Here is an 18838-nt window from a genome sequence, read left to right as displayed (position 1 = left end):
CTGCTTCCGGTACTCTATCAACGGAGGTCCAAGTGCCGCATTTTCAGCCAATTTCGCCGTAAAACCTTATTCTTCTAAAAACACCTACAAATAAATAAAATAACAAAATAAGTACAAATTCGAGCACTAACAATATATACAATTGAGCTATATTAGACACATAAATGCGTCTATCAAACGTCACCCTGTAAAAAATTCCTCATCAGCTTTATCATTTTTTTCTCCACCTTCACATTGAGATGAAATAACGAAAGTTTGTGTCTATAATTTTTATTTAGTAATTAAAGTATGACAACTAAATATATATGTATACGATTTGTGTTTAACGGAGATTTTACAAAATATTCTTGGTTTAGCGATAAAATTTATCATCTTATAAAAAAGGAACCTATTATAGGGGTTCCAAGAATTTGGTTTTGACGGCTCATAAGATGACAAAAAGGATCATCAAATAGTAATCTCCAAACCCTTATCATAATAATTAATTAATGTTAATTATTGGGTTAACTAAATTAAGTAAGATTAGATTAATCATTTTATTTAGGGTTAATATTTGAAAATCAAAATAAAAAACGTGGGTAAATTCTTTTTTTCCTGAAAATTCATGTTATGGTAAGGAAACCTAATCGTATATCTTATATATGGTTGGGAGTTCATATCTTTCCAATTGTATACGAAGTCAGGGTAACTTACGGTTAGATTTTCCAACCGTATGCAAACTTAGGTAACTTGGATACAGTTGGGAGTTCATGTTTTCCCAACCGTGGGAAATTTATACGGTGAGGAAATCAATATTTTTACGCCGTAAATCATTCTTACGGTTGGAAAATCAATATTTCCCAACCGTATTCAGCTTTGAAACTAATTTTTCAATCTCTGATTTTAATCAAATCTAACTTGTTTATGGGATAAAAAGCAATAAAAAAGGGTTGGGTTTTCGATTCTTACCCAATTAAAATTATTACTGGCTGAGAATTGACGATTGATCGTCGTTGAAGGAAAAAAAAAACGAAGAAGAGGTGAAGAGACAAAGAAGAAGGAACGAAAGGTTTTTCTTTTCATTTTCTTTTTGGGTTGAAGATTAGTTTTTGATTAGATCAAGGTTTGGTTTGGTTTCGTAATTGTTTTGGTTATCGAAAGGTGTTTTTTGTATTTTTCATAATGAATTAGGTCCCCCTCATCCATATTTAGGATAGTTGAATTCATAGGAGCCCTCAAAACCAAATCCTCAGAGCTCCTATAATAGGTTTCATAAAAAAACATGATGAAATCTCGACCTTCTCTCTAAAAGTTGTATCGGAGCTAGTGTGCATTAATAATGGTCTACGAAAATTGACAATGGTACAACTTTTTGTTGATCCATGAAGGATCCGTCTTGTGAACACAGAAGTAACGATGGTATCTTCGTGTACACAAACAATATTCGCAAAGGTGATAAAATTACTAAAACGATCAATATACATGTAAAGCAGCATATGGAAGATATGTAGGAGACTTCGAGCCTTCGGGCTCGTCCTTGTCTCACATTGCAGTAGAACCTACGATGGGTTAAATGATGCATACGGTGCATGCAATGAAACTATGATTACAGAATGTAAATGAAACGATGATTTATGTTGTTCAACACTAAGGCCTATCGGTTTTCACTATGTAGTATGAGAGATTACAATGAATAGTCAAATGGCTCTGAGTGGAGAACGATGCTAGACTAGTTACAAATGAGGCTCATACTTACAATTTCTCTCTCTTGAACTATAGTTCTCTCTTAGTGGAGTTGGGTATTTATAAGCTCCTTGTGTGGGGTCCTCTCCTAGGGACAGATGTATCGTTATTGTCTTGATTTAAGTGTTGATCCCGATGGTACCTTCGTAATATCCTGATGACTCCAACGGTAATATACTTTAACGAAGGGTCGCCTTTTTCTCCTCCATGAGATAGTTGACACGTTTCCTATGTTCGTAGCATTTAATGCGGGTGGCTAGGTAGTCCGCACGTGTCAGACAGCTGTCTGCTGTCCCCACCACCTCCTTGTCACTAAGACTCATCCACGCCCTTGATCTTGAATCTTTATAGAGTAAAGTAGGCCTTTAGGTCTTTTACGATACTTCGTAGTAGTTCACTTTTCTGATATTCTGTGGTCCTCTGTCGTTGGATTAATCTGATGGTGAGTAGAAATGTTGGAACGTGGCATCATATCTTCAAGTCCAAACGCCATATATCTTCACTGTGAGATTCTTCCAACACGTGGCAAATTACGGATTATGTGTATCCACGTCTTATGTACACAAACTCCATCATGCAGGAGATATTTAATAAATTATAGATGTCATGAGGAACGAATGTGCTTCTAGTTTCAACAGAAATGTTGTGGCTAATAATCGACCAAAAAAATGGTTGTGGCTACTTGAAGCCGCGAAAGACGAAAAATGAAACATATATGGCTTAAATGTCCTCCGCCCCCAAGAGTTCGACAAGGGAATGAATTTAAGCCTCGTGCATTCCCAAACATGCACTAAATCAACGTGGATTTACATAGAACATTCATTATCCATCATTTTTCTCTATCAGAATCGTGTATTTTGTCCTCTGCTGTGATCACCAATCCCCGATCACATATAGTATTGTATAGTTTCATACCCCACGTAGATATTAATTTTGAGAGATGCCTGCGGCACATTTATCATTGTGTCATTGGCTACGTAAGAAACGAGCGTATTACAGGTCATGCCGTGCTATTTTTTCAGGCCGCGCAGCCGGGCCTGTTTCTAGGGAACTCATAAAGTCAATACATCACGAACTCATAAAGTCTACACAGCACGAACATGCCCGCATGTCAGGTTGGAGGTTATCTATATCTTTTGAATAATAGAAAATAGAAAATTTAAAATCTGTGATAAAAACTTCCATCTAACGTAAACCAGCTATAGATTTGTCGACCGAACAAATTTTTTTAGATAAAAGATTTTATTTGTAGTTAAATTAAAATATGATTATATACATACCTAGTTGAACAATATAAAATAACCAGGAGAAATAGAAGTAAAATGCCAGAATTTCAGTTTCAAAATCATAAAATCTTATGTTTAAAATGATTAAAAATAACCTTTGTGACGAAAATAGATTAACCCAGTACGAACATATTTTACAAGACAAAGAAATATATTCATTAATGGGTTCAATGTTAAGGAGACATGTGTTTCAATTACTTATCTTGATTTTTTTAGACGCAGATTCGGAGCAGCTGAGACAACTTAGATTCATTCTTCTTTATTTTGAATTATTATCAGGATTGAGGATCAACCTTTCGGAGAGTAAAATATTTGGGGTAGCTTATCCTGAAGATTTAAAACCACAAGAAAAATACTTGTGATTTTAACAAAACTAAGAAAATAATAAAGGTTATAATCTGAAATTGAAAATCTACCAAATCAAAATAGTACCTAAAAATGCGGGGTACCAAAATACACCACCACTTTTTTCTTAGGCAATCTATATGGACAAACTCAATACAACTTAGAGAGATAAACTTAATCAAGTAATAGTATCTTAGAGTTATATCTCTATCTCTTGCGATTAGAACGTTTACAAAATTGAATCTGTGAACCAAATCACAAAGAGATAACTTGGATGGTACCAAAGACCAATTTTCGAAGAATCAATCCAGTCGTATCCAACAGACTAGGTTGGATGTATCTACTAAGATTGATCAACGTACAACATGTGATATTTCAATTATAAAGATAAACAGTATAATGCGGAAAAATAAATAACACAGACACCAGAAGTTTTGTTAGCGAGAAATCCGCAAATGCATAAAAACCCTGGGACCTCGTCCAGATTGAACACCAAACTGTATTAAACCGCTACAGACACTAGTCTACTACCAATTAACTTCGGACTGGAATGTAGTTGAGCCCTGAAAGGTATCCCACTGATTAAGGTACAATCGCGCTCCGTACGCCTCTTTAATCCCAGCAGGACTCCGCGCAATTGATTCATTTAGATAACGTCACACCAACTAAGAGTTACTTCAACTCAATTAAAGACTTTAAGCCAAATCTGACTCCCACAGATTAAGCCTGTATAGTTGATTTCCTGATTATTTTCTAAATGGATGATCAAAATCAAATGTATGATCAAGGTGATGGAAATCGATAGCAATTTGACAAAAGTCTAGCTATCCTCAAAATCCGGACGTAATCAACCCGAAGTGCATCCTAGATTATTATTCACCTCACAAGTATAAAACTTGTGGAATCACCAATGTCTGCGACGAAGAGAACTTTGATGATCACTACCTATCTTGATCGTTGGAGAGAGCTCTACAAATAATCCAGATCAGGATACTCAAGTTATCAATGAAAGATAACTGGACCTGGCTTCATGAGTCCCAATGAAGACTTTATAATCGCTAAATCCTAAAAGGGTTTATGGAGAGGACGACTCTAGATACAAATATGACACACTAAAAAGTAGTGTCTGGATTCAAAGATCCCAGTTGCTTAGAGTTCCCCTTTTATAGACATTCAAAGCATACGTTGCTTTAGGTTTAAGCTAAGATAGATTTGGAACCAAACAAACAATATATACCATTAGATGAAACTTTGAATCTGATTTACATAAACAAGATATACACTTAGGATAGGTGAGACCGTACTTGAACCGTGTACAAAGGCTATGTTTAACATGGTTAACCGAAACTAGATTTGAACTTAAAAGCTTAATCTTCATTTTCATCAACACATAAGACATTAACTTTGAGTCACAAACATGTGATCAATTGAGCCTAGTGTTTACATAGAATTAATCAAATGTTAATTATCTCAAAGAATTTTTTTTAAAGACACTTAAAAGTATAATCGACATGAATAATAGTTGTACGAGTACAAACACATAGTAGTTCGTGAGTCGGTTTAGTCACAGTTCGCAAACCGGTTTGGAAACTTTAAACCAAGACCTAGTTCCGGAGTTCACAGAACATTTTAAGTTTTTCCACCATTTTGCAAACTTTCCACAAAACCTAAGTTCCAGATTTCACAGAATTTTTAAGGTTTGCGTACCAGTTTGGAAACTCAAAGACTTTCGCCCGTTTCGGATTTCACTGCGGTTTGCGTATCGTTTTGGAAACGCTACCGAGTTCAGGAACACATAACTATTTTTGTTCGCATACCGGTTTGGATACTCACCCCTGGTTACCATAACCACAGTTCAATAATGGTTTGCATACAAGTATGTATACCGACCTGGTTCACGAGTCACCCATATTTTCATATGAAATATATAAAAACATGTTTACCACTAATCTGTAAGTCGATATGTATATATCTACTCCGGTACTTGTACGAATATATGTACTAAGGGTTCAAACTTATAGCGGTTTTCTCAGTAAAACCGATACCACTATCTTGTATCTGAATCAATAGTAGTTCTATGTTTCTCTAAATCGATTCGAAACATTCCCGAATAACATCAATGACACATATCAGTATTCCAGGCTATTTCTGAATGATAAACTTGAATGAAGATTTTGATTCCGAATAATAAATTGTCCTTAACCGAAATTCATCAAGTATGAACAAATGTTCATTAAGCTTAGCCATTATATTTCGAGAAATTATCAAAATAAATTTGACTTGAAATTATTGTATATGCATACTAGTCTAATCAGTTATGCGATATCGTTTCAGATAATAAAAAGTGAGTATAACTTGAGATATAAGTGGTTCAGTCTCCACTTACCCTTTTTTGATTAAGTTCTCCAAAAGCTTCGTTTGATCTCGCCTTCAAACGTTAGAATGCAATGATGACTGTTGTAATCCTCTGTTTCTCAACTACATTTCTATCATAGCCCGAGACTTAACTAATTGTAGACTAGAAATCAAGATATATTTTTGACAACAAGCTTGAGATAGCAACAGTTCTGAGTTTGACCAAACAATGCTCTAACATTGTCAATAACAAAAACCGATTCATAAACAAGAAAAATTCAAAACATACAAAAAAAAACGCACGATCCGAAGCACATATAAATCAACAAAAACATTTATATATAGACAAGATATAAATTTTGCATATCTAATAAATATACATTAAGTATAACATCATCAGTGCGACATATATGTATTATCGGATCATACAATCACATATCTCTAATCAAATATCAAAATCTCATATTAATACTACTAATCTTTAACTAAATTCAATGAGAATGGAAATACAGATCTAGAAATTAATTGTGAATCGAGTCAGGAATTCAAAAAGAATTTATTGTTATTAGGATTTTTGAAACCATAGATTTCTCTGTAAACTCTTCTCCAAATTGACAAATCAAGGATTACGACCAAAATTAAAACAATCAGTATGGATGAAAATTACCTTATTTGTTGGATTTTATCATTGGTGATACTTTGATGGGATTTCTTCGATTTTCAGTGCAGATCTCGAGTCGCACGTTAAAAGGAAAAATAAAAATAAAAATAAAGATGGTGTTACTGATTTTAGTCTTATCGTTATTATATATGAAAGATAATCCAGACATTTACCGAAAAAATCATCTTGGTTTCACATATGTAGGACTATGAAGCAAAAAAATTTGGTCCAAAATCAAAGTTTTAGACCTCCGATTAGTAAGTTCTTAATGGATGGATCTGCCACTGTATAGGCCCACAATATTAGTAAAAAATGGTAATTTTTATATCCAGAATCCCCGTTTCTCTCCAAATATATGTAACACCCCGTGTGTTTAGCTTGGTGCATGCATAAAGATGCGCCATGGACTTGAATGAAGCTTTATCCAAAGATTTTGTTGGGTAATAAGATGCGCATTGACCTAGGGCCAATATGGTGCCAAAATGGCACATTGAGTTGGCATATTGGTTAAAGACCAGTAGCGCGCCAAAGTGGCACATTATGTTGAGCAAATTGGTCAAGGACAATATAGCACCAAGATAGTGCAAGCTTCGAGATAAATTATTCATGAGCCTATCTTCGCTCATTATGGCGCATTAAGGTAAGTTGTATATATCACATCAAAATGATGCATTAGACCAGTTGGGTAGATGTCCCTGAGCAAAATTAGTGCTAAAATAGAACATTACCATGTCGTTGGCCTAAGGCCAATATCCCATCACTGTGTTGCATCATGCCAGAGTAGTCTGGCTTTGACACTATATAACCATCATGACCAGACATCTGAATTGAATGTACATTCATCATGGCCGGTTATTCAAAATTACATGGAAACAAACATGAATATTGAAGAAAACACCTTAAAAGTAGGACTCGGTGAATATAAAACTCCTCCCCCAATTTGAGTTATAGAAATGTCAATAAAACATATTTAGGGAGGGTAGTTGGTTGAATGTGCAAAATCGGACTATGCACAAGTAAGCTTCACGCCTTAAACTGTAATGCATGAATAATGTTTAGGCTTCATTTGTAGATGCGTATCTTTGCCAATTGAGCATATAAAGCATGGGAATTATTATGCCATGCCACAGACTCGGTAATGTGAAACCTTTGTGCTTTTTGACGGAACGACCTACATTGACTAGGCCATCACCATTATTGCTTGTCCACGGCCTTGCGTAAAAGTTGGCTCAAGTTGTTGTCTCTTAGAGGATGAACTATGGTCAATGCTTGATCCCTTTAGAGTAGAGAAGGGTACGTAGGCATCCGCAATGAGTTAAAGCATTTCCGATCCAGCATATTGTTGTTCATATTATCTTGTGAGATGATTGAGGCATATTGGCCTCTCATAAATCTGGCTTGGTATTGCGATGCACGAGATTATATTGGCGAAACTTGATGAGGAAAGTTACATTCTATTCGTTGGATGCTCATACTTCCTATCAAGGTGTTCGACGTAGGCATGTACCAATGATGCATTGGGCATGGCCAAAAAAGTAAGATATATTGGTATGAAAGTAGCGGATCTTGCATAAGCTTAAGGAAAGTACGACATGAGCTGATGATTGATGCACCCTTGGCATGATCAAGATCAATGCATGTTTTCAGAATTACCTAAGTTAAGTAAAGGTATGGAAATATTTTTTCAATGTCCTACCCGTAGTTCAAGGCATGCATTATGCCTAGAAAGGGTCAAAAAGATAGTGATGCATGAAAATAATGCATCACATCAGCCTCAATGGCTTAAAACCATTTTCAGAAAAAGGGCAAGTTGGAACGGTGTTGAAGCTAATTTAGTTATATTATGATCATCGAGCATGCTTGTAAGGGCAAATGAACATGTATTTTCCTAGTTTTAAAGCAATATTGTGACATCATAGTGGCACATCGGGGAGTTATGGCCTACGCGAAATTTTTGCGCTAGGCGTAAATTTCTGGTCGGTCACAGTTGGTATCATAAAAAGTTCCAAGATAAATCCAGGGACATTGCAAAGAGTATTTTCCCTTAAAAGAAATACTTAAAGTTGGAGCATATGCCAACTTTTGTGCGGAAAGAGTTTGTAACTATTATGCCAGTTATCTTGCAATTCAGGTTGAGCTTGTTTTAAGTACAGTGAGTTTTCCTGGTCTAAATGGCACCCCACTTACGAGTAGATATCCGGATGAACATTCAGAACAGTAAAAAGGAAATGATACTGATCAACCCAATATGTTGGCAGCTGACCATCGATGTGCGTTATTAGACCGTTTACCACCCCACTTACGAGTAGCAACATGGATGACCATCGGGGACGATAGGCAACTGGATTCTGTTCCACAATACCACGCTAAGATCTTGTAATTTCGATGGCATATCCAACCTTGTGAATCTTAGGGATTTCTGGGTGTTGGTATGAGACACAATATAGGATACCGGTTGAGATATCTTTTTGGCAACTGGACAAATCAATATTCTCGGTAAAGTTGTGGACACTTTTAGATTCCTAGGAAGGAAATATGGGACAGTTTCTCAGAAGATATTAATTGTTGTTCATGAAAACTTTGAAGAGACCTTGCGATTTCTGAGCATCTATGAGACTTTTACTTAAGAATCCAAACCGAAGATATTGTCCATAATAGTTCTTGTTTTGAATTTTGGGGGACGAAAGTCTTTAAAGGGTGTAATGGTGTAACATCTTGTGTTTTTAACATGGCGCATGCGCAAAGGTGCCTCATGGCCTGGGATGAAGCTTTATCTAAAGATTTTTGTTGCATAATAAAATGCACATTGGCCTAAAGCCAATATGGTGCCAAAATGGCACACAGTATTGGCACATTGTCTAAAGGCCAATAACGCGCCAAAATGATGCATTATGCTAGGCATATTGGTCAATGCCAATATGGAACAAAGAGGGTGAAAACTTCAAGTTACATTTTCCCTAGAGCCAATCTAGGTGCATTACTGAATGTACATCCATCATGGCCTGTTATTCAGAAATACACGGAAACAACCATTGAAGCAAACACCTCAAAAAATACGAATTGGTGAATGTCAACCCCCACCCCCCAATTCGAGTTGTAGAAATTTCAATAAAACATATATAAGGAGGGGTAGTTGGTTGAAGGTGCATAAGCGGACTATGTACAAGTAAGCTTCACGTCTTACACGGTAATGGATAAATGATATTTAGGCTTCATTTATAGCTTTATAGCCTTTCCAATTGAGCATATTAAGTATGGGCATTAGTATTCCATGTCGCCGACTCAGTAATGCGCAACCTTTGTGTATTTTTATGGAACGACTTACACGGACTAGGCCATTACCGTTATTGCTTGGACATGAACTTGCATACGAGTTGTATTAAGTTTCTGTACGTTCGAGGATGAACTATGGTCAGTTCTTGGTCCTTTTAGATTAGGGAAGGCTAAATAGGCTGCCGGAATGAGTTATAACATTTCCGATCCAGCATATCGCCACTCATAACATCTAGTTGCGAGATGATTGCGACATATTTTCCTCTCATATCATCTGGCTCGGTATTGCGATGCAAGAGATGATTGTGGCTAAACTTGATGAGGAAAGTTTCATTTTATTTGTTGGATGCTTATGCTTCATATCAATTCTTTCGACCTAGGGATGTACCAATAACGCATTGGACATAGCCATCAAAGTAAGCTATATCGATATACAAGTAGCGGAGCTTGCATAAGCCTAAGGAAAGTATAAAATGATCCTGATTGATGCACCCTTGGCATGATCAAGATCAGTGCATCATTTCATAAATTCCTAATCTAAGTAAAGGGGTAGAAATAGGTCCGCAATGGCCTATGTGTAAGTTCAAGGCATGCATTATGCCTAGAAAGGACCCGGAAACCAGTGATGCACGAAATAATGCATCTCATCAGCCTCAATGGATTAAATCCATTTGCTAGAAAAGGTAAAGTTGGAACTGTAAGGAAGCTAAATTATTTGCATCATACTCTTTGATCATGCTTCGAAAGTGAACGTGCATTTGCATAGATTTAATGCCCGAATTATAGCATCATAGTGGCGCATCGGGGATCTATGTCCTGGGTGAAACTGGCGCGCTAGATGTAAATTTCTGGTCCATCACAATGGTAAACTCAAGCTTTGATTCAGATGTTATGTTTGTTGCCTCATCCAGACGTTTAGAATCTTTATAATTGAGTCATTCTAAGAATAAGTCTTTTGTTGAAACTGATGATAGGAGTATAACCTCTCAATTATCTAGTCGTGGAATAAATCCCAATAACTCATTTTGGAAAGGAAAAATTAGTGAATAGCAATCCCATGCTATTTATAATAACTCTATATTTGGTAAACATCATAAGTTTGATCCGTATCCAGAAAAATTATAACCCGAATGGAGAAAGCATCTGAACGTATCATGGTCCAGCGTCAAAATCAAGGTCAGAATAGTAATCCCCAAGTTCCACTATGGTTTAGTTATCCCAAGAACCCAATAGATCCAACATACTCTCAAAACCCTTTCGAGAATATAATGACTAGCTTAAAGGAATCTCTTAGTATATTAAGACCCAGGTTCCCCTACCCCTAAGTATAAAGACCCAGGTTCCCCTACCATTTATTTCACAGTGAAAACATAGAGAAATCTTTACTTGACTTAGGAGCCAGTATGAACTTACTTCCATACCATTGTACTTAAAATCAGGACTTGGTAAATTGAAACCTACCAATATAACACTCCAGTTAGATGATATGTCCGTGAAAATTCCTCGTGGTGTTATAAAGGATGATCTTATTGAGATCGATATGTTTATTTATCAAGTGAACTTTCTTGTCTTATATACCCAACCTGTCCTTGAACCGGAGAACCATATATACCTGTGAGTTTAAGTCCCCCATTTGTAGCCACATCTAATAGTCTTATCAACTATGTAACCAGGTTTATGAATATATCCATTGGTAATATGACCACTGAACTAAATGTATCTGATGTTACCAGACAACCTTCTGAGATCGATGATTTAGAAGAAGTGAATATGATTAGCATTCTGGTTTAGGATCTAGTTCATGATCAGTAGCATGACATACGGCCGTGATCCTTTTAAGAATGACATGGGAAGCATATATTATATTTCTTAAGGAATTAGGTGTGTCGACCAACCAACTTTATTTGAAAATTCATGTGGAGCATTTAAAGCGATCTGATTGGTCGATGGGAAAGGGGGCCGACAAGCAGCAATATGGAGCTCGGGGAAAAGTTTGGAGGGAAGCAGAAAAGAAATCTGAGCTCGGGGAAAAGTTTTCTGCTGCTGTGGAAACTCAAGAACATTAATCTGCAGATCATTCGCAAATCGAGAGAACTATCACATAAACTGTTGTTCTCGGCAGTAGTTGCAAAAGGCTTTCAACGACTAAGATTTTCTTTTCCAACTGTTTCTTGTAACAATGATTCTGTAACGTCAATAAAGTGTTGGATATTCACTGTTCTCATTTTTTTTTCAAATTGACATTTATAAATACTTTTTGAGCCATGTATCAATCTTTGAAAGTATTTTAAGCATGATGAGCTAAACCACAATACTTAGATGACGGAGGAAGTCTTATTTCACAATTGTTTGGAAACTATAATTGATTCTTTATGAATTTTTGCACTTATTTTAATTGATTTATGATTCTTATTAATTAGCTGTGATCTTATTTGATGATGTATGTTTATCTTTAGTACTTTTGATGCATCATGCTCGTAATTTACAATCAATATTTTTGAAGTCAACCTGGTAAAGAAATAAAGTCCATAAAAGAGCTATAGTTGTTAAGAATCAATATATGCATCCCTTAATTTGGATTAATGGTATCCTGAATTCTGGTTTCTCTCCATATTGTTGTCACCTTGTATATATTTTTCTAGTTAAATTCAAAATTAAGTCTTAAATCAACGTTCACAGATTTTAGAGAATCGAACTTTTCTTGTCACTTTTACAATCACATCAGCGTAAAAAACCTAGAAACCAAGAACAATGAGATGAATTCATTAATGGTTTTTTATTATAGAAAACCATCCTATATCGGTTCATTTTGGTTTACGTTAAAAAAGGAACAGAACTCATCAGTTAAAATCGGTTTATATTGGACGTTAAAATATTTGAAATTTATACCCTTTGATCTTAGTACATTATAACCGAAAGTATAAGTAAAATTATTGTTTACCATATCTCAATCTTCCTCCTCAATAAAGATATTAAAGGAATGGGGGTGAAGACATGACAACTTGGTATGGATATTAATAATAGAGTAACCCTCTCAAAGTTTAGGACATCTAAATAATATTATAGTCTCATAATCTATGTTTTCTTTTGATTTGTTAAATGTGGAATCATCAGTTAGGCCGATTTATATTGGCCGTAAGATCTTAAGAAATTACACCCATCTTAGTACATTATAACCCAAAATCTAAAGAAACGCATTGTTTACCCTACCCTATCTCAATCTTTCCTCCTTAGTTGGAGAGTAAAGAAAGGGGGCGAACAATGACAAATTGGCATTAATATCAGTAGCAAAGAAACCCTATCAAAGCCTAGTGCTTCTAGATAAATATTACGGTGTCAAAATTAATATTCACCCTTAATTTTTTTAATAGCTTCTCACATAATTGTTTATGTTCCTTATACCAACATAAATTGGGATGCTTACATATTATAGGTGTAGGTGTCCTGAACCAAAAATAAGTTGCAATAACATGAAAGGAGATACTGGTTTATTGGTAAAGAATACCATTACTCCAATAGTAGCATCTAGCAACAGGCTCACGTTATTACGTATAGGACTCGCAATAGTAACCCAACTGTTACAAAACATGGTGTAACAAATTTTAGTCGCAGAAACGTGGGTTTGCTTAGATTTTGAGATAGACAAAGTAAAAGTAATAAACTGCAAAAGGCTCACGTTGTTACGTATAGGACTCGCAATTGTAACCCAACTGTTGCAAAACGTGGTGTAACAAATTTTAGTCACAGAAACGTGGGTTCGCTCAGATTTTGAGATAGACAAAGTAAAAGTAATAAACTTGTGGATAGAATAGATGCAATACAATGTCCTTTGTATTTGGAGGGTAAATCCCGCTTTAGTAAGAAATAGCGGAAAATTAATCTCGTCTTCTAACCAATTCAAAAACCTTGAAGGAATAATAGTATATAGGAAAGAATATCGTGAGGCACACTCCACAAGCTTATGCTATTTCTAGTTATTTCTAATAGAAACAAGCCAAGAGTTATTGCTATTTCTAGTTATTTCTAATAGAAACATGCCAAGAGTTATTGCAAAATTTATAACAACAGTGATGTTGCACTTCATGTGGTCTCCATTTTACAATGAATGAAATTTTACGAGATATCAACAACAACAACAACAACAAAATACTTAAAAAATCATTATTCCTCTTTGTTTTCTGAAAACTATTATTATGTAAATAGGAAAAATATCATCACTTTACGATATAGGGAGTTTTATTCAAAATAATCGGTCCGACTGCTACTGAATAAAACAATACAAAAGAAAAAACCACCCTGATTATTCATTTATCGAACCAAAAGAAGCACCCAATTGGTTTATCTAACAAATCACTTAAATTATTCATTTACTATATTATCTTTTTATGAGAAGATTTCTTTTCTGCGAGAAAGAATTTCTATCAAGATTTATATTTTTCATTCTAATCATATTTCTATCAGAATAGTTGGATTATGATGTCAGAGCCATCTTTTTTAACTTCACATTAGTTAGTACTCTCTTCACTAATTACTCTTTGTATATATCTTTAAATTGTAATGTGATCGTTAATCTTAGTGCACTTAAAATTCATATAATTTTTATTTTATCACGAATGGAGTGTTACCAGATTTAAAAAAAAGTAAAAAGACAACAACTTAAAAATCATTATTTGTCTTTGTTTTATACAATTAATATTATGTAAATAGAATAATATCAATCACTTAACGACATGGAAAGTTCTATTAACAACAACCAGTCCAGTGAAGGGTACATGAGTGTCATGCTTGTGTCGCAGCTAGTGAAAAACAAAACAAAAGAAAAGAACAATCCGCCATAATTATTCGTTTATCCAACTAAAAGAAGTTGCCAGTTCAGTTGGTTTACAAAACCAATTTGTGGATGCAAGAGTAAGTAAACACTAATCAGTAGTATTGTAGGGCGAGTGATGGAATTATTAGTCAGCTGCTAGCACGTAAGAAAGAGATGGGATTAATGGAGAGATCGTGAAAATTAAGAGCAGGAACTTGGCGTGGAGTTGGTGTATCCATTCCATGATCGTGTCCTATCAGGATACAAGATCAAGTAGCCATGTGAATTAAGGCCCCTCCAAACATCTTCTCTATAGCTTTGCTATTCAATCTTTATTTGGTGCATGAATGCATGGCTGCGATCGTGACCACCTACACGATTGATTGTGGCTTTAGTTATAGATTTTTTGAATTTGATATGATCCACCACTGTGATATATCCAGATGAAATGATGCATGAAATCACTGGCTAAACTAAAATAAGAATATCGGATCATAACCGTAGTATCAATACACTCGTGGTTAGGGACATCTATGGTGCCTGTTTGACATTTACATTCTTTTTATGTTAGACTGTTAGTCACCCACCATCAGTATAATAATTAAGTTTTCGCGGGACATGATGGTGCATACGGAGAGAGAGTAATACTTGAGCAATTTGAAAACAAACTTGTTAAGTCTCGTCGGAAACATTGAACTACAAGTTTTTTTTTAGGCCAAATCCAGCCACGAGGATGTTAGGCCTGGGATTCTTTGTTCCGGCTGTTGAACTCGTCATTTATTGTATTGGGTTGTTGAATTCTCCTTTGCTTTTCGTTTTCGTTTTTATTCAAGTTTGTATTCATAAGGTCGAGGGATCTCTTTTAAGTACCACTAGTTTTTGTTGAGAAATGAGATGTCATTTGACAGTCTCTCAATTTTTATTCAATTGATTTTCTTAATTGTTATAGACGCACGCACACAATTTTGGTTATTATATAACCTTTATAGGACGTACACCTGATAACCAAATTTACCACTTACTAACGTTCACTTAACTGACATCTGATAGTTACTTCACACGCTTACAATACACAGACACACTAACCAAGAGTAAAGCGATACAATTCTCTCACAACAAAACCTGGTAATGGAGATCCCTTTAGTAAACAAAACCTGGTAATGGACATCCCTTTAGTAAAAATATCAGTAATCTATTCTTGAGTAGATAAAAATCTGACTTCTAGGGACTTAGCAGCAACCAATTATCTCACATAGTGAAATGCAATTTTTATATGTTTCATCCTATAGTGAAAATTGGGTTGGTTTTGAGATAGGTAGCACCCATATTATCACACTATAAGACAGGTGGTATAGGAGAGAAAAATAACAATGCAGCTAGCAGAGACTGAACCCAAACTATCTCAGATGTAGCATCAGCCAATGCTCTACACTCATCTTATGTACTTGACCTTGCAAATGTTTTCTGTTTTCTGGAGCACCAAGAAATCAGATTTGGACCTAAGTAAATTGCCATACCACCAGTAGACCTTGTGTCAAGAGTATCACCAGCCCAGTATGCCTCAGTAAAGGCCTGCAATTGTAAAGAAGAAGATCTCTTGAAATGCACCCCAAAAGAAATTGTGCCATGTAGATATCTCAAAATTATCTTTACTACAATCCAGTTAGCTTCAGTGGGATTCTGCATATGCTGACATGCTCTATTTGATGTAAATGTAATATCTGGTTTTGTTACAGTTGCATATTGCGGAGCACCAACAATACTTCTGTATATAATAGCATCTTCAAAAGGGGATGAATAACTATTAGATGAAGAAGTAACAATAGGGGTAGAACATGGCTTGGAGACACTCATATGATTCTTATATAGTAAATTAGAAATGTACTGATCTTGAGAAAGAAGAATACCAGAAGATGTTTGAATAGCCTGAATGCCTAAGAAAAAATGTAATGTACCAAGATCTTTAATGGCAAATTCTGATCCTATAACATAGATAAGTTTATCAACCTTAGTTGTGGAGCTACCAATTATGAGAATATCATCTACATGGATAAAAATGTATATTGCAGCAGAATTGGAGACTCTATAGAACAAAGAAGTATCTTTCTTTGAAGACTCAAATTCATAGTGCATCAAAAATTTTCTTAACCTGTCAAACCAGGACCTAGGGGCCTGTTTGAGTCCATAAAGTGCCTTATGTAGTTTTCAAACATGATTATGAAGCATCTTGTTTGTGTACCCTGGAGGCTGAACCATTACACATCTTTTGATAAATTCCCATGTAAGAAAGCATTCTTGACATCCAATTGTCTCACCTTCCAGCCCTTGAAGAGAGAAATAGGGAGAATCAGTCTCACTGTAGTTGGTTTGACCACTGGGATGAATGTATCTTGATAGTCAATTCCCTCAACCTGATTGTAACCTTTGGAAACTAATATTGCCTTATACCTCTTAACAGATCCATTAATATTTCTTTTGATTCTAAAAATCCATTTACAACCAATGACATTCTGAGTGCTTCCCACAAATAGTAATTTCAAGTGCCATTTTGAAGAAAAGAAGTAATTTCTTCATCCATTGTATCTCTCCATTTTGGATCTTTGCAAGCTTCAGTAGCAAGTGGGAACAGTAATATCTTCGCACACAAATTGTACTTCAGAAGCATAAACTTTAGGCTTAGTAATACCCATCTTGCCTCTAGTGGTCATCTGATGAGCATTAATAGTAACTACAGGAGATGTTACAGATGAACTAGGACAAGAAGTAATAGTTGCAGATGAATCACCTAAATTTGAAACAGAAACAACATTTGTATTTGAAATTGCAGATGAAGCAGGTATAGCAGAATTAGATGGAGCAACAGTCATGGAAAATAAAGTTGCAGAAGTAGAATCATCACTTGGTTGAAGTATAGTAGCATAAGGAAACACAGACTCATCAAACCTGACATCTCTAGAAATAATGATTTTATTTATAAGGGTATTTAGGCATCTATAACCCTTATGCATTTTACTATAGCCCAGAAAGATGCACTTAACTGATCTTGGTTGCAACTTATGAGAATTAAATGATCTTAAGCAAGGTTAGCAAGCACAACCAAGATCTTTAAGAACTTATAATCAGGTTTGATATGAAACAAACATTCTAGAGAGGATACATGCTGTAAAACTGGTGAGGGTAGTCTGTTAATGAGATAATTGGAAGTCTCAAATGCATAGGACCGGTAAGATAGAGGTAAAGATACATGAGATAGAAGAGCTAATCATGCTTCCACAATGTGAATGTGTTTTCTATCTGCAGTTCCATTTTGGGCATGAGCATGAGAGCAAGCGAATTTATGTCCTATACAAGAATCCAAATACGTAGAAACATTTCTGTATTCAACATCCCAATCAAATTGAATAAATTTTATTCTTCTACTAAATGAATTCTCAACATGAGATTTAAAATTAATGAAAGTAAAAAAAAACTTCTGATTTATATGCTAGATAAATCCATGTAAATCTACTAAAAGAGTCAGTAACGGATACATAGTATTTAAATCCATTTATAAAGCATAACAAGGACACCCGTACATCTGTGTGAATGAGATCTAAAGGACCAAATACTTGATTATTATCTATATAGGGAAAAGGCAATGCATAAATTTTAGCAACTTGAAAATCAGAACATAAACTAGAAGACAAATGATTGTGAATAACCTCATCTACAGAAGCTAAGACATTCTTCAAGGTGTGATATGCTGGACGACCAAGTATCTTGTGCCAACTGGAAGTAGATGTAAGCTGAGAATTGAGAGCTTGTTTAACCTGAGCTACAGTAAACTCCAAATGATAGAGACCATCCTTAACAGGTCCATAAAGTAGAACCTTGTGAGTGAGTATATCCTTCACAAAGAATTCATCCGGATCAAATTCAAAGAAACAGTTATTTTCCTTAGTAAACTGATGCACAGAGTTAAATTCTTTGTAATTGAAGGAACATGAATCACATTGGGTGGAGTAAACTTAGCAGTATCAGTGTAAAAAGTAGAAGAACCAATGTGAGTAATATGCAAACCTGAGCCATTGCCAAAATCTCACTTGATGAGTGCCTTGATATTCAGAATGAAAGTTGAGATTTGAAAAATCAGATATAAGATAATGTGTAGCTCCTGAGTCAGGTATCCAGCCAGAAGAAAAATGATAAGTATCCTCATTGTAGACTGCAAATGTTTCTGGTTCAGGACATCAGTATTTTTCATAATCATTTCCATAACCCTCTGAATATGAATAATAATCTTGAGCCATGGAAGAATCATTAGTGGCATATATGTGTCTGCATTCAGCACAAGATGACCAGGTTTCTTACAGAGTTGACATTCAACATAGTAGTTTATTTCATAGC

This window comes from Papaver somniferum, chromosome 11 (assembly GCF_003573695.1).
Source record: "Papaver somniferum cultivar HN1 chromosome 11, ASM357369v1, whole genome shotgun sequence".
Classification (NCBI taxonomy): Eukaryota; Viridiplantae; Streptophyta; class Magnoliopsida; order Ranunculales; family Papaveraceae; genus Papaver; species Papaver somniferum.
The sequence above is the reverse complement of the archived record's forward strand: the minus strand, read 5'-3'. Positions refer to the sequence as shown.